The sequence below is a fragment of the Plectropomus leopardus genome, chromosome 10 (genome assembly GCF_026936395.1).
Source record: "Plectropomus leopardus strain MGB_pleo_1.0 chromosome 10, ASM2693639v1, whole genome shotgun sequence".
Taxonomy (NCBI): Eukaryota; Metazoa; Chordata; class Actinopteri; order Perciformes; family Serranidae; genus Plectropomus; species Plectropomus leopardus.
In genome coordinates, this window is record NC_142185.1 from 25,103,850 (window position 1) to 25,129,208 (window position 25,359).

Consider the following 25,359-nt stretch of genomic DNA (forward strand, 5'->3'; position numbering starts at 1 on the left):
TGATGCACTGGACCAGGTCAGCTAGAAATCTGTTTAAACGGGCGGGGGACTATAAACATCTATCAGAGTAAATAAAACATGAGCTCTCAGATTCACCCGGCTAGCTGTAAATTCTCACTTACCCACCAAATGTGTGTTAATCCACGGCTTAAAATATTCACACTTTGATACACCTCTGTCAGTATTTTTATCTCCTCAGTAGGAACAAATGACCCTAAAACTTTTCATGGCAAATAAAAAATGGAATAACATTAGCCTTATTCTTTAATAGATGTTCAGTCGTAACTGACATTAGCAACTGAAGTCGAGAGATGTCTTCAGTCACTGCAAACTTGTGACTAACAGTAAGCAAAAACTCAGCTGTGATCCCAAACTTCCTCCAAGACCTATGACCCTATCAACTACATATATATATATATTTGTTTTAATCTGTAAATCAAGCCTTTTTTACCATTTGCCTGTAATTTTCTTCATCACTACAATGTGGTTTAAATAGGCAATGATTAAAAAGAAAAAAAAAGACATTCAGTAAGTCCAGTTAAGATGCCATAGATTGTGCAGGTGAGAGACATTAAACCAAAATTCAAGAATTACAGGAATTTAGTTCTTCTTCATCTCATACCCTAAATACAAACTTTTATTGTTTTTTTAATGTTACAATACAAAGTTGAGGTGCGACACAGGACAACTTGTCTTTAGAGTTGATCAATCACATTAGAGCTCTTTTAATTAACTGATCCACCTCTCGATAGACAACAACCACCCCACCACACAGACACAGACACAGACACAGACACAGACACAGACACACACTATACACTACACTACACTACACTACCACTACATGCAACCTCCCGCTGAGCCAAGCTCTGCACCGAACTGTCCGCCACGCGAGCTCAAGCCTCTATTTGAAGAGCAGGACATGAAAGCAACTGCAGACCCTCCACGTGGGCTTGTATCGGATCTTAATTAAAAAGCCTTGCATATTATTTGCTGTAACAAAGGGAAATTTGGGGGTTCATTTAAATCCAATTAGGCCTGTGCTGATGCCTCAGGAGATGAGAGAGTAATTGCTGTTTGAACACGAAGGTCTTTGTTCCGGGCTCCACTAGATTGATAAAGGCAATAAGCACACAATGTGGAGCGACTGGAGATGGGACGGGGGCTGTGAACTTACAGTATGAAGGCTTCAACACACCAGGACTATATAACAAGACAATTAGTAATATGGAAATTGTTCCTTGTTGTGTTCTGAAAAAAGAAATGTGATTGAGCCCCCTGTGCTGCAGGTGTTACTGAAAAGATCAGTTGAGTTAATTGCTTCAGTCATTATTGCCTTATACCACATGCAGCGAGTCTCAGCATAATCAAAGTGCAGACTGTTAGTGTATAATTTCACTAACTGAAAAAAATTCTCTGTTGTAATGCGATTATCATCTATTTTCCCTCGCTGATTCGTACACTGTTAATGACATTACTGATCCATGAGAGGCTCAGGTGTTCCCTCCAATTGGCCAAGGTGGGTGGTGGTAGTGATCAATAACACACTCCCTACCCCCGAAAAATCTCTGTCACTCTCACTCTCACTCACACACACACACACACACACACACACACACACACACACACACACACACACACACACACACACACACCATCTGTAAGAGAAAGACATTTCTTTAAAGCAGATATTCACTGAACGAAGAAAGAAACTTTCTTTGTCTTTGGTCCCCTGATTCAACATATATTCTGACCCACTATAGCATCTCTCACGCACACGCACACGCACACGCACGCACACACACACACACACACACACACACACACACACACACACACACACACACACAAGACATGCAACAACCATGATCTCTCACCTTTAACCTGATGGTCTATTGATTGTGTCTGGCTGAGTCTGGTACCTCCACGCCATAAAGGATGTTTCTTTGGCTCTCGTGATTCCTGTCAAAAATATCACTGTTTAGTTCAAAGCAGAATTAAATTAACAGTTTGACATTTGAACATTATGAACAGAACAACATTTGTGGAAAAAATGTTGTATTAATGTACAGCTAATGCAAACTGAACAATTCCTACAGCTGCAGCTTAACAATAAAAGCATTTAACTGACAAAACATGAGTTGACTTTTGCTATGAAACAGACACAGGAAATGCAACATGTATTTCAGTGAGCATCATTCATCAAAGACAGATCTACAAAACAAGACATTTTTCATTTTCTGCATTTGTTAACGGCAGATTAGACTGAAATATTGCGGGAAATAATGGAACTAGAAGAAGCAGCCACAGTGAGCTGCTGATGAAGTGCTGCAGGTGATGGGCTGCACAAAGTAACCGACTCCTTTCATTGCGCCCTGCTGTCCACAGACTCATAACATGTGCAAAGTAAAATCAGTTCAGGGTTACTCACTGAATGATTGAAAAAAAAAATTATTTTATTAAATTATTTCTTTAAAACGATAATATTTATTTTGCTGCTCCAGAACTCTGTGACCTGTAACTCCATCAGTAACTGCTGTTGTGCCAAATCAACCAGGACTGAACATTTCCAGACTGCCACTTTGAAGCATCAACTTGAATAAGGAAAAAACTAAATTACCCCCCCCCCCCAAAAAAAAATCCCTTCCACTGGGGAAAAGAAAAATCACAGACATCCTATAGTATCAAAACCTGCACGCTGAATTTGACACAATATTCTGCATTTTCAAACATTTTCAAAAAAAAAAAAAATCTTCTAATGTGGTTTATGAACACAGAAAGCGGCCTGATGCTGTGATCCATCACTGTGTCTGTGCTTGTATCTAATGCATGCTCATGTAATTAAATTACAAGATCAATATCACTGAGCTGCTCGTAACCTTACAACTGCTTCCTAATGGTGTAGAAAACTATCATCCTCCCTCTCTGCTCCCGCTCTCTCAGCTCTTTTTTGACTGTGGTCACACCTCTTACGTGAAGTGGCATTCAAGTAAAACCTATAGCAAATTTTAACCTCTGCCTTTCTCTTAAGCTCTCAGGAGATGCTCCTTTGACTGGGACAGTTTGGCGAGGAGAAAGGGAGCACAGCCAGGACACTAGAACAAACAGCACAGGTCACATATGGGCCCCCCTGGAGGTCAGAGGTCACATGATGGAGGTTAAAGGGCAGTTTTCTGGCTTTAGGCCAAGGTCAAGGTAGCAGAGGTCAATGTCTGAGTTGTCAGGCTCATCCTGCCCTTGGCCTTGAGCAGATCAATAGGAGCAGGGTCTCTGCTTGGCTCGGCCAAACGATCAATGAGACATTTACATTTAGTCCAGTCACTCAGACACATATCCCCATAACCCCGACATTTCACCAACCCCCATCTATCTGTTGACAATGTCGTCCGTCCTCCAGCTTCCCTTCCCTGTCTCTCTTTTAATTGTTCTCCAGAAAGAAGCTCACTCCAATTAGGGCTTGGTAATATTGCTTAAATCATATATCATGATACACAAAATATATGTTGACATTTTGAAATCTCCTTTTAGGTACTGTAGACTACTTAAATACAAAGCTATTAAATGAACTACAGTTATAATCAAGTTAAATAAAGTAGCTACTGCTATAATAAAGTTTTGTTTTTAAAAAAGTTCAGAAAAATATTGTCATAATGAAGTACAGTTTAAATAAAGTGTGGTTAAAACAAAGTTAAATAAAGACAGTATTATTATAATTAAATACATCAAAGCACAACCACTCATCTCAGGGCGAAAGTTTAGATTTTTTTGCTGTGAACTTGAGCCTTCGACTCAACAGTTGGATGTCAGTTATCAGAAAGTTAGACTGTTACCAAGGCGCCTTTAAACTTGAGGATTTATTCACTGTGAGCTGGAAACAAACTAACAGGTCTTGAGTTCATATATTCATAGTAGTTGCAAGTCATGCTGGTGCGCCACGGTCGCAAAATGTAACTAAATAGTTGAAAGCAGAGCTCTGCAGGTACAAAAACACACCACTCACATCCTCACACTATCATTAAACTCATGAGAAGTAAAACTGTTATGCTGTACAATTAATCGTGAGGATTTATTCACTGTGAGCAGGAAATAAACTAACAGCTCTCCAGTCCATATATCAGTAATATTTGCATTTCGCGCTCATGCTCTATGGTTGCAAAATGTGACAAAAAGTTGCGGTGAGGAGCCATGCAGATACAAAAACACACTTTGCCTGCTAATACAATCTGCACAGGAGAGAGTGGAGTGTGTGATGACTAATGTTTGTAAGCCTTTGTAGTGTTACATGACAATATTGTCATTAGTCAATAGTCATTTTATATCCCACATGGAACAAGCAACGGTACATTGATTATATTTAGTATATCACCCACCTCTAACTAGAATGCAATCTTTTTATATTTTTAAGTGTTAGAGATCAACATTTCTGTACACTGCCTTCCTCAGGACAACGACAGAGTTATGAGTGAGCGGCTCTCTGCTCCTTTTCTTTGATGTCTGCCTGCAAGTCAGACTCATTATAGAAATGGTGCGCCTCTTCTTTCAGTTCTTTACGTACAAGCTTACATTAAATGTTTTTCATTATTGCGATGATGCTCTCTCGATATGATTGATGTCAAGTGGATGTCTGGGCTCCTTTCAGTTTATGTTTGTGTGCTAAGCTGCTGGTTGTTTTTTTCTTTTCTGGTTTAAAGCGTCTTCTGGTTGTCAAATTCTGGTCTCGTGCCACCTAACTACAATGTTGCCGTATTATCTGATATATTTTCATTCTAAAAGGCAGCTGAATTACTCTCGTTATTACCAATATGTCACAAAGGACCATTTTACAACTTAAAGCTATGTTCAATATTTTTAAGTTAACAGTGGATCACAAATGTGTCCCTAGGCAAGAAGATCGTTAATTTTTTTATATTGATACCATTATTGAGACTCCTTAACAATCTGAGTCTTTATTGATAGCATTATCGATACTACTTCTATTATTTGGTGGAAAGACTACGTGACATATTTTTTATTTTAATATTTTGATTTAAACATTTACTTTGAAAATCTTGACATCGGTAGCTTTAATTATGTATTATAATTAATTATTCAATTTATTTATGTTATGTTATCAGACCCATGGGACTCGATAACAGTATCAATAAGCTCAAATGTTATCAATTTAGAGGGTTTTGCCAGGTTAGTTTCACAACCCAACCCCTCGACATAAGATCTGCAACCAGAAATGAAACTTCAGATTCCATAATAACAATATATAGTTCGAATAGTTTGGTTAAGAAGCATGTTTAAAATAATATTTTTTGGACATTTGATACATATGAAACTAACATATATTAATATAAAGATAATTAAAAAATACCACTTAATATACAGAGCTAAGACCTAAGTTTGTTACACTCCGTGTTTGATGGCTGACTCAAACTGAACAGCCAACACTAATACGAACATGGTGCAAAAGAGAAAGATTGCCAAAGTCAGAGGATTAAGAAATCAAATTATTCAAATTCTATTTATTTGAAACAGCATCGTGTCACCTGGCCAGAACAAACATGTCAGACTATAATAACGAGTTAAAGCCATTCAAATTGGACCCATTTGTTATGTGGAAGGGGGTTTATTTTAAAATAACATGTGCTGGTCAGTGACTTCAGTGCAGTCTGGAGTGTGTGTGTGAGTAATTTTTAAACCCCACCCAGTAATAATTACAGCCACAACTCTGCTTTACTGTGAACCTGCTGGTCATCCTGTTGTTTAAATCTCTCCAAAGCAACATCTTTGTTTCAAAGTGGGTCTCTTTTTGATTTTTTTCAGCATGAAGAGATGCTTGGTCGTCTACTTTTTCATAGGATAGGATAGGAAAGAATGGGATGGAATAGGACAGGATATAGGCATCATATGACCCTACAAAACCTCATCAAATTGGCTACTGCCGTGTCAGACCACTTTTGGCTAGTCCTGCAGAATTTCTATAATAGACCACAATCTGTAGTTTCTCGATGGTTAAAATGTCTTAGATGAGTTAAATTACTGAGCAGCACAGTGGATATTTCATTTTCAACTTCCCCCTGTAATCCAGTCCAATTAGGGCAAAAGTCTAAAAATGTATTTCTGAGATGGATCAGTCTTATTTTTTTGTAACAGTCTGCAATGATTAGTAGCCCTCCATCACTTTTTATCTAGTTTCTTGTCCTCTCCTGTTAGCTCCCCTCATTCTCACCGCTTGTTGCTATCATGACCCTCCTTCCATCCTCTGCAGCTTTCTCTGTGACATGGGACATTTAGACAAACTGAAGCTATGTTGTTTGGACAGTGTTTCCTATTAAATGGCCCTTCCTTTATATTCACACATGGTGCATTTCCAGTCCCAGAGCAATTATACACATGACTACACTTGGAGCTAAAGGAACAGGCTGAATCTTTATCACCAGCCAAAGAGCAGCAGCTCTGTGACTCCTACTGAGCAGTCAGCCTTCTGCGCTTGTGTCTGCACTCCCAGTCAAAGGAGAGGGAATATTGTTTTGTTCTAATCAAATGACCAGAGCTCAGACAAGTTACAATAGAACTTAATAAGCATTTTGCATTCTTTGCAAAATCACTCTACTGAAAGCTGAGATAATAATTCACTATAAACTTGAAGTTAATTTTAACCGTGTACGCAGTAACATCACCTTACAGCTCTGCATAAAAGACATAGAGTGACACTGACAAGAGAACAACAGAGAGACGAGTCTTGACACCACGTTTGTTTCAGCCGCTGTTCTAGTAGCTACTGTTACTCAGAGCAAACTCATTAAATGTATATTATGCAGGATTTTCCTACAATTTTAAATGTAAAGACTCATGCAAAAGTAACCCCCCTCAATCACTACTTGTGACCCACTAGAAGTGCGTGGCGGTATATTTATCTACAAAGACTTTCCTGTATTTTCTTCTCATTTTCTTTTTATTTGGCTGTGTTCGGTGCGCTCCTGGACACAGCACTCAAGTAATTAAAAGGTAGCGAGCAGGCGCCAAACCATAGGCAGCATGTATCCAAGACGAAGCCATGAAAATCGTGAACACATTGCTGAAAACGTGCAAACAAAACAAGGCGAAGTGCAAATCGGGATTGACCCTCACTATTTGCTGGTATTACAGTTTACAATCAGTAAATAACAACCTTTTTAAAAATTTTATACATGTTCCTTGAGTTTCCTATCCATATTCTAAGATAGATGACCATCTACTAGCAGCAGCCCCTCAACTCTTTCATGCACGTGCATCTTATGTTGGGCTGTTGACTTTTAATGTAAGCTGTGATGTGACATCGTCATCACGTCAGGTCAAAGGTCGAAGGTCAGGGTTAGTTCACAGGTCAGCGTAACTTGGGAAAAGATTTGCGAGAGATCTAATCAACTGTGTCGACATTTTGCGAAAGACTATTATATTGCCAGAACACTTTTTGAGCTGCTTTTTAGATTCATACAATGTTATGGATGTGAGAACTTCCATTAGCAATCAGGATGGAGTGTTATGGTAACTAATGTTACTGATGGAGCAGACAGTCAGACGATCAGACAGACGTAACCCTTTTCGTGCTGCTTTTATTCACAATACAAAAATATGTACCTGCATTATCCCTGAAATGTTACCACTTGAAGATGGAAATTGGCAGTCCAGATTTTCCTGATCCGTACTCACACATGATCTCATACAGATAGGGATAGACTGCATGTATGTAAGGGGCTTTAGTCTTGTTAAAATATCACCATTCACGTCTAGACAAAATGAATGATTAGTTTGACATACTGTTGAGTAAGGTTATGTTAAATTTTAGTAGTTTGCATTTATACAAATTCCAATATCATTTTGAGTGAGATTTCCTAACTTCTGAGGGCTCACTGAGTCATCACTCACTCCTGATGGCCTGCGTTTAAGTGCTCATTTAAGTGCTCAACATTATTAGTTTTTATTATTATTAGTTTTTATTATATTATTATAAGTTAAATTAACAATGGGACACCAATGACTTGCTGGCCCTTTATTTGCCTTTTGCATTAGGTTACTACGAACTTGAAAACGTAACTCCAGAAACGCCTAAAAATATCCAAACGTGCTTCAGCAGCCACGTTGTCCATCTTTCTTATTCCCTCTCCAGTCAGAATATCACTGAATGGTCTCCAAATCAAAGAGCCTTTCAGGACAAGGACAAACACTGAAATGAGTGGCATCCTCCTTTAACAGACATTCCTTTCTGATATTTCCAGGTCTAAGCAGTGTCAGAAAATCTGGCAGCAGCTAAGATGAAGGCACGGCGTTTGAAGATGAGGAAAGACGTTTGAACCTGCACCCTCCTCTCAGTGTCCCAGTGGGGAGTGTATAAGGCAAGTCATGTATTATTTACAGTCTGAGCTTCCTTTGTGCTTGATCAGGGCTTGATTGAGAGAGGCTGTGACTGGTGGTTTCTTACCGTGTGTAACAATCTGAATGTCTGCAAGGCAAGGACGGTGAACTTGTAACCTCCACAGAACTCGGTCAATATACCTGCAATAAAAGCAAAGTTCAGTAAACATGTTACATTCCACTGTTTTCATGTGCACAGACGGATCATGTCGCCCAAAACACATTACTGTAGTGCATTAAGTTATTGGACAGCTATGGGAGTACCTGCTCTCCTTGTGGAGTTGTTTCAAGCACTAATAGACTAGAGCACATGATTATTGGTAATGTGTCAAGACCACAGGGAGCTATGTTTTAGCCAACCACTAATTAAAGTAGAAACTCCAAGCGGTCTGTTCAGCAAACGAGCCATAGCTGATATGCTCTTTAAGTCATTAGCAGCTCTGCTTCGTAGCCACAGCAGCTTGTTAGCAGAAGAGGGGCTCATAATCCCAAGACAAGACGCTCTGGTGCTTGTGGAGCAGTTACTTCAGTTCAAAGTGGAGTATCAGTTTAGTTTATAAGGTGTGTAATTGTTGTATCAGACTAAATTATTATAAGCATCATATTTACAGCGCTGTTTATGGTGTCATGATGAAACAAGGTGAGAAAGGACTGTGAAACTACCAAGCATTTTTGCATTAACAGATGAGACTTCATGAACCTGATTTGAATAGAAATTTATAAATTCAGCCTTGTTGCCTCTAATCAGTGAACCCTGAATTTGCTCTCCAGCATCAAACACAAATTTATCCCGCAACAAGCCCCTCTGAACATTAAGAAAAATACACTCCTCTTCAAGAGATTTGTTGACACATTGCACTACACAGTGTAGACATCCGCCAGGAAAATTGAAATTCTAAATGTGGATCGTTTAGCACCAACAGCACACACTGCATTGCCTAATGTTCGGGACACGCTGAGCTGTAACCTCTCAAAGACTCTCAAGTCTTGTGTACCTTTTACTGCATGTTTATCTACCCCTGGTTGGTTTAAATAAAAAAAGGGAAATCAATAAGGGAAAATGGCTTTTACCTCGAGTCACGTCAACAGCGTTCTGCATGAAGTGCACTTAAAATACAAAGATGTTGCATCCTCATCCCTGAAATATTTTGTATGCCTTGTGTCAATACTGTTTTGTCAAATAAACTTTTTTAATGTGTTTATCTTTTAGGCCCCGTCTACACACATACAGACATTTTTTGTAAACAGATATTTTCCCCAATATTTTGGCTTCTCGCCTGCATGCAAATGCAGTTCGAGGTCACTAAAACTGATATCTTTTTAAATGCCCTAAGAGGAGCAGAATTTTCAAAACTCTTTTTACTTTGCATCTTTGTGGACATTTGAAACTGAGCATTTCAGAAACAATGGCGTAATTTCCTCAACTTGTGCATGCCTGTTGTTGCTCTGTGTAAAGCCCATACACTTGAAACAACAACAATAGTGGCAGACTACCAGTTTACTAACAGTTTGTAAGCACTGATTCTTCTTATGACTATTTCTTACTTAAACTTAGTATTGTTGATGGACGTATCTGCTGCACCCAATGTTTTTGCTCAACCTCAGTATCCGCGGTTTAAAGTCCACCAGACATGACTGTTTTGAATCAGACCCGAGCGAACCAGCAGATGGTAGAATACTTTCCAAACTGGGATTGTTGTCAATGAGGAGTGGAAGGAAAACCTTCAAATGTCGAGAGCATCACTTGTATTTTTGATTGAGCTCCTTTTAGCTTATATTAAACACTAATAAATAGTGATGAGATCTCTAGCGGGTGTTCTGAAAAAGATAATGGTAGCCTGTATACTTCACTGCCTTTGTGACAAGGGGGAACTGCTGAAGACAGCTAACGCCAGTGAGAGTTTGGGGTTGGTTTTGCATTTCAATAGTTACTTAATCATAACAAATTTAATTATATAGTACCTTTTAAACCAAAGTGCTTTGACAAGCAAAGCAAAAGCAGAAATGGGATACTTGGCAATACAACATCAGAAAGTCAAGAACTCTGTATGGACACAAGTGGGACAAAATTAGGCTAAAGTTAAGACAAAATTTAAACAAGCAGAAATAATGCAGGATGCAAAATGTCAATATCAATTAATACAAATAAAAAGACCAAAAACAAATAAGCAATTCCAGCAATAACACCACAAAATGAAAGGAAATAAAATATAGAAAACATAAAGATAAAAAAAAGACATCATATAAGAGCAAGTCTATAAAAATGGGTTTTAGAGGTGATTTAAAAGAAGTCACTGAATCCCGCAGCCTTTTCTCCTCAGGCAGGTCGTTCCAAAGCCAAGGGGCATTTCAGTGTGTACGGAGATATTTTGTAAAACAAATAAAATCTTTGTGACAAGAGGAGACTGCTGAAGACAGCTGGCACAGTGAACCCTTTGGGGTTGTTTTTGCATTCTAGTGTGAAACGAGATATTTTGTAAAACAAAGGAATCCTTTGTGACGAAGGCAGACTGCTGTACACAACCAATACAGGAGAGTGTTCGGGATCGTTTTTGCGTTACAGTGTTGGAGATATTTTACAAAACGAAGGAAACCTTTATGGCGAGGAGAGACTGCTGAACACGACTAACCACAGCATGCGTTTGGGGTCGTTTTTGCATTCTAGTGTGATGAGATATTGGGTCAAAAGAAGCAAACCTTTATGATGAGGGGAGACTGCTGGAGAAAGCTAATGCCAGCGAGAGTTTGCAGACATTTCTGTGTTCTAATGTGGATGGAGATATTGGATAAAACCAATTAAAACTTGGTGATATATACATATATATATTTAAGCAGGTAAAAGACTCATTGAGATTTAAAATCTCTTCTCCAAGAGTGACCTGGCCAAGAGGACAGCTTAAAACAAAGTTTTAAAGAGCGAGCACAATCTCCAGGTGATGAAGGGAGACTGGTGAAAACAGCTAACGCCAGTGAGCATTTCTGGACGTTTTTGCTCTCTACTGTGGACAGAGACATATTGTAAAAACGAAGATCGGGTAGACAGAACTATTTTTTAAAACAGAAATTATTTCAAAATTATCTGGATTCAAAAATATCCCCATACATGTAGGCAGGGCCTTTGTTTCAGGGGCATGATCAGCTCAGGCCTTTCCAAGTGCAGTTTGGATGTTCTGCATGTGATGCAGGTTTGGTTAATTGGCGACTCTAAATTGCCTGCAGGTGTGAATTAAAGCATGAAAGTCAAGTGTCAGTTTATGGATTTTTTTTAGTATTCGTTTTTAAAAAGTATATTCCTTTATTACAAACACAGTCAGTAATTCGCTACCAGACTTCTGTAACCCACTACTTATTTCTGCTGGAGGCTAGTGGCTCAAGGCTACATTAGCTGCTACTAGCATAATATTCCCCCATTAACTGAACTGTCAAGAGTCCTTTGCTGAAGCCTTGGCTATTTCAGTTGTATGATTTCCTTTACCAATAAATACACATTTAAACAGATTAAAAAAAAACAGGAAATTGGATGTCTTTGGAAATTGGATGTCATCAATGTCTTTGGGTTTGTAGTTATTGTTTTCTTCAAACCATTTTTTGAATATTGACGCTTGTTTGGACACGAGAGGAGGCCCTCAGTGTTAAGAGCAGAGCAAAGCAGAGAGGCTTTAGATGTAGGATGGAGTACAAAGGTTGGAGGTCAAACTCTGCAATCTGTCCCTAAGAATCAGCTGAACTGTGGTCTGAAGAAATAATTGTAATAACTAAACAAATCCATTCAATTTAAAGAGATGCATTTAGATGGAAACCTCATTTCAAATAAGCTCATAAAGTTGTTTTAATTCCTTTTTACAATAACTCACAGACAATAAGTGAACCAAGCAAAAGTGCTATGAATGGACAAAGGATGCCATATCAGGCAGGCTGCATTTGAATAACAAATATGAACAAAAAAACAGGTTAACCTTCAAGCTACAGTGTACATTGATTCACTGTTAAATATGCATTCAGAAGATTTATTGTCCTGCGTCGATAGCTCTGTGAAGTTGGACAAACGCCACCAAAAGACGGTTTATCCTGCTCCCCCCGCCCCTTCTCCCTTGTCAACGCTCGGATCTACAATCAAGATAATCCATCATTGTGGCACATAATGCAAAAAAAGATATTAAACTCACTCTGAGAAAATGTATTCCCAGGGACTGAAATGAGAATAAAATGCCGCTTAAGCATTTAGTGAAGGTTAAAAAAGGAGAAGACTGCAGGTGATGCACATTCAAACCTGACAATCAGGATAAATATTCATTCATATTCTGATGGGCTTTAACTCCATTAAAATGCTTATTTACTGAAACTGGTGCCAAAAGTGTATAAATTTGTTCTAAATAAATGACATGTTGCAATGGAGAAAGACATGCAAATCATTAATGTAATAATGCAGAAAAAACTTAATCCTTCTGTTATAATGTCAGTCAGTGTGCAATGGCTTAAAAAATGTGACAATGATAAATAAAACATGCACCCAAATCGTTACATGTTGCAGTCTATATCTGCATGTATCGGCATGATGATTAACCTGAGCAAAATACACAGAAACAGAACACATATCCTAACATTTTAAACTTTTTTCATTCTTAAAATACATGAATTTTAGAGCAACATTAAAGGCTGCTAAAACAAGAAGATGCTACAAGCAACAGGAACATGATGAGGGAACAGATGGCAAGGCAGGAAAGGAAGAGTTCAAACAAGAAGAGATGACGAGAGGCGAGAAAAGTCAGACGCAGATTGAGAATCTCTTCACAGCAAATACACATCATACTGGCCAGTATGTTTTCAGACAGATGTTGCTATATTCAACACCTTTTAAAGAAGTGTGATCACTTCTAAAAAAAAAAATAAAATAAAATAAAAGAAAATTTTAAAAAGTCTTTAGTCTGTTCATGTATAAAATTTTGCTCAGCAGGGTGGAAGAAGCAGGATTTGGACCATCACATCACACCAAACTGCTTCATCAAATGTGTATTAATTAAATTATTTTATGTGAGTTAGCAGGGTGACAAACACCATGGATTCAACAGCAGAAGAATAATCTCAGAGAGCTTCTGTACAAAGATAGATTTTACAAAAATGAAATGGAAGAATCTAATTTGTACTGAAAGGTGCAAAGACAACTAAAATTTCAGATCTTACAAACTAGCTAGATGGCGTGTTACATAACAACAGGCCTGTAACAGGGCAAATCATTTCCAAATCACACTGTGAAAACCCTCCTCATTTATCCAATGTGTGTGTGCAGATGCCAAGTCCTGCTCAGAAGCCTGTCGCTAAGGGCAACCCGTTCAGCCCCTCTGTCTGCCGAACAGATGCCCCTTTGCTCGTCCCACAGGCTCAGATGTCGCCATGCCAACAAGCAGGTGTCCTGTGTGCCGATGGGCAAGAAACTGGCATGACATCTTCTGCTTAGGACCGGACCGGGGTTACACACAGGCCAATACAAACAGAACACCAAAGCAACTAAATCCATTTACCATCCTGAAGAGTCTAAGGTCAAATTTGCTGTTTGGTGCACACCAGTGTGTTGATTCTCAGTGGGATCAGCAGCCACTTTTACATGGCGGGGAGTCATTTGATTGAATCTCATAACAAACTTTAAATTTTATAGGCCCACAGAACTTTTTCCATCTCTGCATGCAAGTATGCAGTGACACACATATGACAGTATTTGTGGGTCCTCCTTTGAGCTCCAATTAGTGAGGTTTTGAGGATGAAAATGAAAAGATCCACAATTAAACCTTAAATAGGCTTCAATATAATCAGTCATGACACGCATTTTGCTATATTTTCATTGCCTGAAAATGACTCAATGAGGATGCACCACAACCTGCAACATTTCTGTTAAAAAAACGTTGTTTTTCTTTTTTTTGCTTCTGTGCATTTTGTCAGAGCTGAACACAGTCGCAGGGTCTACTGGCTCTTTCCAGTGAGAGAAAAATCCCCTGCTGTGGACTTATATTGCTTCTAGAAAGCAAAAGCAGCGACAGAACATTCAACTTCATTGAAGGATATTTCAAGAAATGAGATGTTACTGAATAGTGCCCACAACAGTGGTTGAATAACAGTTGATCTTGTGCAAAAACACCACAACTTGAAACATGCGAAAACAAGAATCTAATCAATTATCAATGTAAAAGGCCTCCAAAGGCCTTCAAATACAGTTATTTAAGAACTTATTTTATCCTGCAGTAATAATAGTACTTTTATTTTTTAGATTTGAGGGGGAACAAGAGGGGAACTATCATCCGCCTTGTTAGCAAAATTAACAAAATGCGTCAAAATACCATCCCTCAGGTCAAGACCGAGACCTATAAAATCAATATATAGTTCAGAATTATTACATTTTAACAAAGTAATTCTACTTTTACCACCTCTGCATTTTAGTACAGATTTAGCAGACCAGGAAACAGACAAATTGCATGCATTAAATCATCTCACGTGAAGCTACTCAATTAAAATCTGTGAATTACTGAAAGCATTTCGACTTGAGTGAGTGAATTGAACATCGGGAAGACAAGACGAGAGAAAACAAAGAAATAAGAAAAGTGATTTCACATTGCATGCTCTAAAAAGAAAAAACAGGAAAGTGAAATGAGAACACTTTATCTAGAGTGGACAGACTCTTAAGTGTTTATTCTTTCCACAGGCAGTTCAAACCCATAGTATGTTCCTATACGAAGTATGTGAAATGCAGTATGCCAAAAATACCAGGATGTCCTACTACATCCGGCCGCATTTTGCATTATGCAAGCCAGCATGCTTTTCTGGCTATTCTTACCCACAATCCTCTGCGCAGCTGCAGCTTCGTTAGATCTTGACAGCTGGGTGACAGCTGACAGAAGCGCCACTGATGAATGACAGTGCATTCAAGGGACTGATGACTAATCACATGGTAATAATAGAAATATATACTGTTTAAGTGAACACATTAAATCAGTAAATCAGACGCAGACACCTTTTAGTCAAAATCATCAAGAATTTTGCTTGGTTTTGTATTTTCAATTCCCCCTTGAAGCATGCGAGAAAAACTAAGTTTCATCACAAGTGCAATGTAACACGGTGTGAGTAATTTCTATTTTTTTTTTTTTTTTAAAGATTATTTTTGGGAATTTTTGCCCTCATTTTGACTTGACAGTTATAGCATGAAAGGGGAAGAGAGAGGGGATGACATGCAGCAGAGAGCAGAGGTTGGACTTGAACCTGCAGCTGCTACAGCAAGGACATAGCCTTTGAACATGGGCCCGCTCAACCAGGTTAGCCACTGGGCGCCCCCGGGCTGAGTAATAGTTAAACTAGTGCTGTCCCCAGAAGTAAATGTTGGCATTGTAAACTTCTGCAACCATGAATATGTTACATTTGTGCATTCATGCAAATCATGTCAATGCTTCGAAATTCTAAATTGACATATGAACTGACTTTGTCATCCCGGGATGGAGGGGATGATGGAGGGGATGATGGAGGGGATGATGGAGGGGATGGTGGAGGGGATGGTGGAGGGGATGGTGGAGGGGATGGTGGATGGCGTGACACCTGCCAAGCTACAGACAGTTGCTGCCGACCAACAAACAACAAAACCATCTGTTTTTTAGTGAATCCTCGCTGCCTTTCCAGTGGAAAATGTGGGTGTTTTTGCAACCCGTTACTGTGTTTCCACTGTTGATCACGCCATAAAAGCGGGTGTTTATTGACAAAATATCGTTACTGCAACATGAAACGATTTGGTTGCAGGTACTTGATATTTTCCTTACCACTACCAAGTGTTATTTTTGCCTAAACCTAACAACATATTAACCACAGAGTTGTTGAAACGTAAATTGATTAAAAATTGAATCATCTAAAAATAATAAGCAGATTTACTGATGATAAAAATATATAGTTGCGTCAGCCCTATAGTTTGGTATATTATTATTAGCAAAATAGATAAATAGATTTCTCTACAGTTTCGTTTACACTGTATGTCCGAGTCAGTTAGTTGGTAAATCTGCTTTAGGACAAACACAAATAATGTCACAGACCTGAAAAATGAGTTTCCTTTTGCTTTATATTAGCATTTAGTGTCTGGGTTTCTGAGGTCTTAGCAACTGAAAAATTAAATGAAGGACAAAACAAAGACGCTTGTTTATGAAAAAGCATTGCTGTTTCTGCAAAAAAAACTACACTGATGTTTTACTGATGAGTTGCAAAGATCCAGCACTTAATTAACAGTTTTCTTTAACTGTATCTGAACAATAACTGTAATGGTTTGTACAAATTATTCTAGAAAGAGCATGTAACATTGAAACTCTGTATTGTTTTTACATGCGCAAATTCAAATCCTTAGTATGTAAATCTTAAACATCAGCGCACCAGTCATCCTTAATGTGCGCTTGTGGCTCCAAGAAAATGGTGTCTGTGATTATTCATATCATTCAGAGGAGTGATTAAATATTCCTTATACCCTCAGAGCAGCGAAACAAATGAACCACGGCTACGTTCTAACAGGAGCTGACAGATCTTTTAAATAATGTTTATTTATCATCGGTAACATTTACCAGCCTGCGTATGGTCCCTCTGGCATGCGACTTCCACTGCCTGAAGCCCGGCAGCATCTCCTCAGCTGGCATTTCCTTTTTACTTTGTAAAACTTTGCAGAACTTTGCGGCATGTTTATCGAGGCTTTTCTTCTCTTCAGTTCATCTTCAGATATAAAGAAGAAAGAGAAGGAGAGAGGGTGAAATGAAGGAAGGAGAAACGCCAAAGATGTTTTACACAAGCAGGGGAGAGGGAAGGAAAGTGAGGGAAAAAAAACAGATTTAACAGAAAAGTGGAGTGTAGCATTTCCCTTGTTTTATATAAAGAAGCCCCCAAAGTTTAAATTATTACAATCGAGATCAACCAAACACATGATTAATGACTGATAAAAAAAAGATATATTTTACAACTAAGTAATGGAAATATAAGTGCAATCTAAATTGCAATTCAAACGTATAAATTAATAAATGAATATATGAAAATATTCATCTATTATCTGCATGGAGATACATTATTCACCGCTTTCTCCCTTCCCCAACATCCAAGCTACGGATATCATTATACTTCAATTAATACAAAGTCTACTCTTACCATTGCAAAACCAAACACCACACACTCTCCGCACAAGATTTTACTTTCAAGGAATGTCAGCCCTACTTGGGGTCAAAGGTATAATTTTGCAAGTTAAACCAGTATAAAAGCACAGCAGCAGCCACCGGATGAGGACACACATGAAGCCCGTTGGTGAAGAAAAAGGATTGTAACGTCACCCTTGCTAACTTTAGGCTTTAATCTGAAACTTCAAGCAAGAAGAGGATTGTTTGTCAAGAAAGCTGCTGCTAAATTTCAAAGGAAATCAGCAGGTAAAACATTCAGTCTGTGTCTGAACAGACTATTTGTTTCTGTTCTGCAGTATATTTTCTCTTGCCTTATGTGTCTTTTAATTTGACAGAGTCTGTTTTTGTATGAATGCCTGAGAACTGTCAGATTAAACAGTGTTTTCAGTGATTGTGCTTAAACTACTAAAGCTAGAACCCTGTAAAATTGACCTTTTATTTTGTAGTTTTATTCTTCTTTTTCACTTGTTTCCTTATTTTACTCATCTCCTAATCAAAGCCATGTTCCTGCAGTGTACAGACAATCTCTACAAACAGAAAGATTCCCTGTCCTTGCTGTATATTCATGTCTAAATCTCAGCACAAGAAGTCTGGTCAAGACGTTGTAACTTTAGCGAGATGTCACCTACACTAACATGCAGCCGATGTGACTCTAATGTCTGTACAGATGTAGTTCAAGTGTTAATAATAGGCCCACATTTGCTTTGCTGTAATTTCAATACATAATACATAATTTTCATAAATGTTACTCTAATGAAGTGAGGTTGCATACGAAGCAACTCTTATGAATACACATGAAGAGTGAAACAAAGAGAGTAGAAATCATTTGAATGGTTACATTAGAATTGTATATTGTTTTTCTATTAAATATGGTAAACAGTGCTTGTGCCTGTTTATTTTGTAGAATCCGTTAATGCACGCTGACATGCTTTAAGACTAACAGATATGACAGTGCCCTCTTGTAAAATGGCATTAATAAACATGCGTAACATTAAAACAAGACTTAGGGTTTGTGGCTCAGCAGAATGGAACAACGTTTTTATTGAGCCGTTGAGACTCACTGGATGGAGAACTAGAGGTTTAAAGCTGCGTGAAGTGAACCTATGGGCAAGATATTAAAAATGAAGTCAAACGTATTAGTTTTTAGTCAAATGGTGAATTTTCTGTATTATAAATTAATGAATTCTTGAATGTATAAAACAAAAAGAAATAAAAAAAACCACTATTTCAGAACAGACAAAAAGCTTAATCAACGTGATATACTGTTCTTTTGAAAATTATTGAAAGCTTAAAATGGTGGTGCAAATATTACAAACAATTGTTTGTGCTTTATTTAAATGCATTTCATAAACTGTTGTTTATTGTGAGGGTTTTTTTTTTCGAATTAATCTTTTTATTAGAAGATGAGCTTTTCACAGTTTTGATCCTAAGTAAAGTCTTTGATTATGGGAAGCTGTTTGAGAACTGTGCACCACAGATAATTATTATTATACAGGGTTTTTTTCTTGGCCTGTGCTTTTATTTTTTAATGATTTTTTTCATTTATTATCATTATTTTTTATTATTCAATTTTTTTTATTTTTGCATTTTTTCGAATCTTTTGCCTTTACAGCACTTTGAATAATCTTTGTGTATGATAAGGTGCTATATAAATAAACATTTCTTTCTTTACATCTAGTCAGTGCCTACTTTATAAGGCACAACTATCTTTATAAAGTTTATAATGCTTGTTTTTTTGCTTACATTGGCTGAAATGTATAAATTAATTTGTATGTGTATTGTTGAACTCATAGTTGACGGTGATGTAGAACTGGACTTAATTTTATCAAGAGGTGTTTCTTATTTTAAAGCAAAGAACAGCTCTAATTATAACACCAGTGCCAACATATAATTTACACCTTTATGACAGTGACAAAAAAGGTGAACAACAACAGCTGTATTGTATTGTGTTAGACTTTACGGGTGTACCTAATTAAGTGAGTACTGAAGAAAATTACAGACAAGTATAGTTAACATTTTAAACTTCTAAAATGATTACAGAGCAAAGTAAGAGAAAAATAATAAAATGTGAAACATACTACATTTAGGAGTATGTAATGTCACATTTCAGCCTGACATTTTGTCTCATTTTGTAAAATAAATGTGAGGACTGACTTTCTGTTCAGACGGGGACAGATTCGGTACAGAAAAACCAACTGGCTTTGAAGCCCTGATGCCTGCTTCTCTAACGCCCTGTGTTACAACACTGCATAAGAAATGATATGCAAGAGGTATATTTGAATATTCATGACCGAATCCATCGGCTGTTTGTACTGTGGCATTAATTAATTGCTCGAGGGGAAGCTATACCAAATAAGAAGCTGAAAGTAGTCTGCTGAAAACACGGCAATCCCAGGAAAGAATTTAAAAGTGAGAAATTTTTAACTAGTGGGTGCTAACACAGTATGGATCTTTCGAACAGCATGGGACGTATGTACTGAAAGATTTTACTAATTTATTTAACACTAATAATTTAGGTGACAAAGACAAAACTCTGAGCTGAAACCATCTCTGATAAGTGAATGAAATCTCTTTTTGTTTAGGATTTGTGGACATATATGTTCCATTAAAAATGTATGAATATTCAAGAGGAAAGATGGTTGAAGAGTCCCAATCATCTCCTACACAGTTGCTCTGGCAGTTAAAAGAGGGCCGCTGAGAGGAGTTTCACTGTGAAAGACATTAGCATGCCTTTGAAACAAGAGACCTTGAGTATGAACAAGGGCTATCCATACACACTTTGGAATGTAATTTATATGCACAAACTGAGGTGTGAGGCCAGAGGATGTTAGAGGGGCAGAGAGGATCCACTCAGTACAGGTGTAACTTTCACCGGCTAACAATGTAATACCCGTTTTTATACTACCGGTGCCTCTTTACACATCAGTGAGTTCCTCTGAACTTACAGACTCTGCTGGAACTGAAAAGATAATACACCAGGTATATAGATAATTGGATGCTCTGCTTGCACGTTGTTATATTTCCTTTATGATCCTGAAGAATCGTGTTTCCTCATCAAAGAGATTTTGTTCGACGTTTCAAGCCGAGCGCCAATAAAAGTGTTGATTTTTCAGCTGTTTGTTTGACGACCCGAGTTACTTTTTGTGCCACTGCCACCGGTGACCTATGTGCTCAACTCTCTGAATTATGCATGGTGATTATACGACGTAGTCCTCTGAATTGTAAATTCTTACAATTATACAGCCCATTGTCTATTCATTATTTCAAAACGAATGGGAAATTATGTAAAACTATCTCTAAAGAGGAAAGCAGCGTGTAATATGACTTGCCATATTGTTCATGCAATTCAAATACTTTGCTTTTTCTGAGAGTTGAAAGTAATCAGATTTGGATGAAATCTGACTTGCATGTCATGTGGGATTATGATACATTTGGAAGATAAGCTATGATAACTACACTACGTGCCATGAGGTGAGAGCACTCAGGCAAAGAGTGTTTTCCAATTAACTTGAACCTCCCTCAAGGTTAAATATACAAGTGTTGACTAAGAGTCGAACTTATCTTCTTTTCTCGACCAGACGAGTGAAGGACTTTGACATGTCTTGCAGCGTCTCTGAGGACTTTATCTAATTCATTCACACAAGGAGCACATACAGTATACATACTGTGTATTTACATAGATGCCAAAGCTACTATTATCATATATATTTGTTTCATCTGTAAATAGCCAAAAAGGTATTTTTCTCTAGTTTAAGGTCACGCAGTGCCCGTTTAAAACATGAATGTTCTGTGGGATTGCCTGTGGGATTGCTTCTTGAAGCTTTCTGGAAAACCGCTCATACAAACTCCTTCACACTCAACACAGCGCTCTCTTGACTCCTGAGCAATACACCTGGGCCTCAAACAGCGATGGATTTAATATGATGTTTAGATATGAACAATATTGAATTATGTTGTTTTTCTAACTTACTGTACCCTGAAAAAAATGTACGAAAAACCCCCAAAGCACTTAAAACCAAAACTACATTAACCTGAAACAGACATTTTACTGGTTGTGCTGTAGAATAAGGTTTTACACACAAAATATAACAATTTAAATATGATGCATTCATTAATCTCAAATATCAAACAATATATTAGAATTGAAAGTCCACCTTAAATAATTAACATTCTACTCTGTCTGTACTTTTATTTTATGTCTTTGTGTCACTTTTTCTAACTTTTGTCTGTTTATATGTCCCTGCACTTGCCTTCACTTTTGTTATCACTGCATTTCACAATAAAGAAAGTTTAAAATAAAAAACAAGAAACAGGCTGCAATAACTCGTGGCATTTGTGCAATTTACATCTACTGAAAGTGCTTGTTTATCCACTAACAGGCTCAGATTGTTATTATAAGTGTCTGACAATATCACAGAAGGGATCCCTAAGGAGATAGACCTTTTTGTTGATGAGCAAGATTATTTTTGTCTAACCAAAAAAAGCACAAAATCTCTATCACCAAATCCACCAGACTCCTTTTTAAAGAAAACTAATTTTAGCATGGATCATATTTTGACATATATCCGTGTAAATTTAGTGTTTATTTCAACCAAACCAGAGTTGGTAGTTATTGAAACAGTGGGAGAGGAACCAAGATTTCTTTAGTGTGTTTTATTTTGTTTCTGTTGACCTTGACTGAAGAGTGCTTTACAGTGATAAAGTAAAAAATACTGTTTATTTAAATGATGCCTGGTGGCTTTGGTGAGAGCAATTTCAGAGCTGTGGCTGGTTAAACAAAAGGCCTGTTGCTGTAGGGATCCTTTCCATAATGTTGTCAGACACTTAACATAACAATCTGAGCCTGTCGGTGAAAGAAAAACACACTTTTAATGAAAGGAAATGAAAAATGGTTACACTGCAGCCTGTTTCGCTGCTGTCGGCTGCAGCAGTTTTTCTCAATCCTGGCCCAATTTCTAAACTGTTGTTCCCATTAGTCACTTTTGCACAAACCATCAGAAAATAGGGTCCAGGTTGAAAAATACTTAAGTTACCGGTTTAGTAAATGTGCTGCACATTGTGCTGATACCTTTAAATAAAAATGTTAATGCAGGACTAAAATGACATTATTGTTTTACTATTAATAGTTAACAGTTTTCCTTCATAAAAAAGAGTTTTGAGCACTTCTCCTACCACTGCCAATACCAACACTCCCAGTTTGAGAGAGGGTGAAAAGTAGGGATGCCCAATAATTATCTGGACCAATAATTATTGGTAATGGGAATTATGATGTCATACCTATAATGACATTTTTCTAATAAGCATAAATTTCTTTGATTCTGCCCGTTTTGCCCATAGTTTTGCTCCGGCAGTACAACACACACTGCATTATGCTGCGCATGATGTCAGCCTGCTGCGCCTGCTACATCAGTCGAAAACATGTCATCGCAGTCAGCAGCAGGGTTTCCCCCATTGTCTCTTTTTCTTTCTTTTTTTTTTTAACTCTTCCCCGCCATTGACAATATTTTCCTTCAATCTGTGTTTTCACTGTAGTGTATGGGGTTCTGAGGCCCTCCTGCTGCTGCACAGAGCACCGTTTGCTTGTTTATTCAAGTTATTCAAAGTTTACTCATATTAAATGCATTGCATGTCCAAATCGCACCAATATTAACACTGCACTGATATGCAAAGGGCACACATACTCGCAGAAATTGATTTAGTTTGCTTTGGTTAGAAATGGCTGTTAGTCCCAGCACACATTTTTGAGCTTTACAACGATATTGTACGTACCCACACTCACCACAAATCCTGCAATGAAACTCTGCAAGCAGCCCCCTTGTCTGGACTCAAAGGTGCATTTGCTCTCAGGGGCCCCAAACTCTGAAACAGCCTGTCTGTTGTAACTGTCTTGCTAACTCGCCACTAAATCTCTAATAAAATCTACTTTTTATATACTTGTTTTTCTGCATTGGTTGGTCTTTTTGCAGTTTGCAACTTGTCAAGACCCCCCCACTCAAAAATGTGTTGTACCCACTGTTGGATGTTTGACCTTCACTGTGCATAATGATATATGTGCAATTTGACACTAGAAGGCTTATTTTATATTCATCTGTTTCTCTGTGCTCACATTCAGCATCGCATGTATGTGCGAACAAAATTTTGTACAAAAAGTTTACAATATTACGCACATCCAGATAATGAACACTAAGTGCTGGACAAGAGATCATTCAAGAGACAAAAAAGACAGAGTCTGCACATTAGACTATGCTCTAGTAATAATATTTAACTGAATTACCACTGTGCAGGATTTTGTGACATCACAACTAGTTTTGAAACCAGTTGTAGTTCAATATGCAACTAGTACAAGAATTACGTGGAAACTTTAACCTCCAGCTCACAAGACTTTTCTGTGACGACAGGAAACTTCTTGTGTACAGCATCTTAACTTCTGAAATTAACAATAGGCCTCTTTGCATATTCATAGATGCTGTATTTGCAATAAGGTATTAGGTGTTAGTGTCACTCTATCATTTTTAATGGGGCAACTGGACTATTTTGTAGAAAAAGCCTATCAGATTGTTGTTGAAAGCAGAGTATTTATGTGTCTTAAAATATCTCTGGAGGCAAACTTTAGCTCCTGCTTTGTATCCTCAATATAGTGATTCCTATTTAAATTTTGGTTTAAAAGTGCATACAATTGAAGGTCATCCCTTCAAAAATGTGTTTTCCTCATGTTTATATCCACCAAACTATCTGACCTTGACCTCTGACTTTTTTATCTGCAAAATTTGTCATTAAAGAAGTGCTGTCACAATCCTCTACTAAAGGGAGAGATGTCCCTGCACTTCCTTCAAATCTGCCATTACAATGTACAAAGCGCAAACTAGATTAGGTGCGAGACTAATACGAAAAACAATCACAGTATGACATATGTAACAGGTATTGACTGAGGAACAGACTTAAACACAACCCCTTAAACCTGCAGCGCAGTGCAGTGCAGAGTTAGCATTAGCATGGTGAAAGTTTTGACACTAAACATGGTAGTGTGTGTATGTGTTGGGGTGTAAACTGGACACCGGAGCTTCCTTCACTATCTACTAAAAACCCAATGCAGCCGATATTATTGCATGTTTAACAAACACTGACACCGTGTCAACCACTGCCAGTTACAAGCTAACAAGCTAACAAACAAAACAAACAAATAAAAGATGCTAACTCCACTTACCATTCTGATACATCTGTCAGTCAGCGATTTAGGAGCACAATGGACTAGTCCACTGAAGCTCGGTCCGACTGAGGCTCAAACTTGTTTGGTTAAATCAATCCGATATTTCTTCCGATGCTAACGTTAGCCATGTTGATGCGTACCGCTCCTTTACCGGTCAAACTAGCGCGAGCAGAGCGCGTGCGGAGCTGTAGAAAGCGGAAAGCGAAATCCGGCGCGAGCAACATTAGTGGGCGGGGCAAAGCGCTTCCGGGCAAAGTTTTTGTTTTTAGTTTTGTTTAATTACTTTTTTATGTGGGAGGAAAAATATTTTTAAAAGATTTTTCTAGGGAAGTATCTTTACATACTTAAAAATATGTCTGGAGGGGGACGAGTTTTTTTTGTTCATTTTATTATAATATGTTACGTTGGGGCTTCTTTTTGCTATAGACATGAGGGGTCTGGATTAGGTTATAATGAGAGAAACTTGGCAAGTGTAATACATTGATTGTGTCTCTTTTACTCTGTTGTGTTCTGTTTCACCCTGATATATTCTGTTGTGTTCTATTTTTGTGTTGTATGCTGTTACGTTTTGTTTTGACCTATTCTTTTTAATTCTAT

General features: G+C 37.8%; 1 protein-coding gene across 3 annotated transcripts in view; it reads right to left on the bottom strand.

Annotated features, from left to right (window-relative positions):
* Positions 1-25,085, bottom strand: part of pou3f3a (POU class 3 homeobox 3a) — a 47,252-nt gene extending 22,167 nt beyond the window's left edge. For all 3 annotated transcript variants that reach the window (XM_042495065.2, XM_088083372.1, XM_088083371.1), the window contains exons 1-3: positions 24,760-25,085; positions 8,450-8,523; positions 1,878-1,962 (exon numbers count right to left, since the gene is read on the bottom strand). The gene's annotated coding sequence lies outside the window, so the exon portion shown is untranslated. The remainder of the gene's footprint in view (positions 1-1,877; positions 1,963-8,449; positions 8,524-24,759) is intronic.
* Between the last annotated feature and the right edge of the window lie 274 nt (positions 25,086-25,359).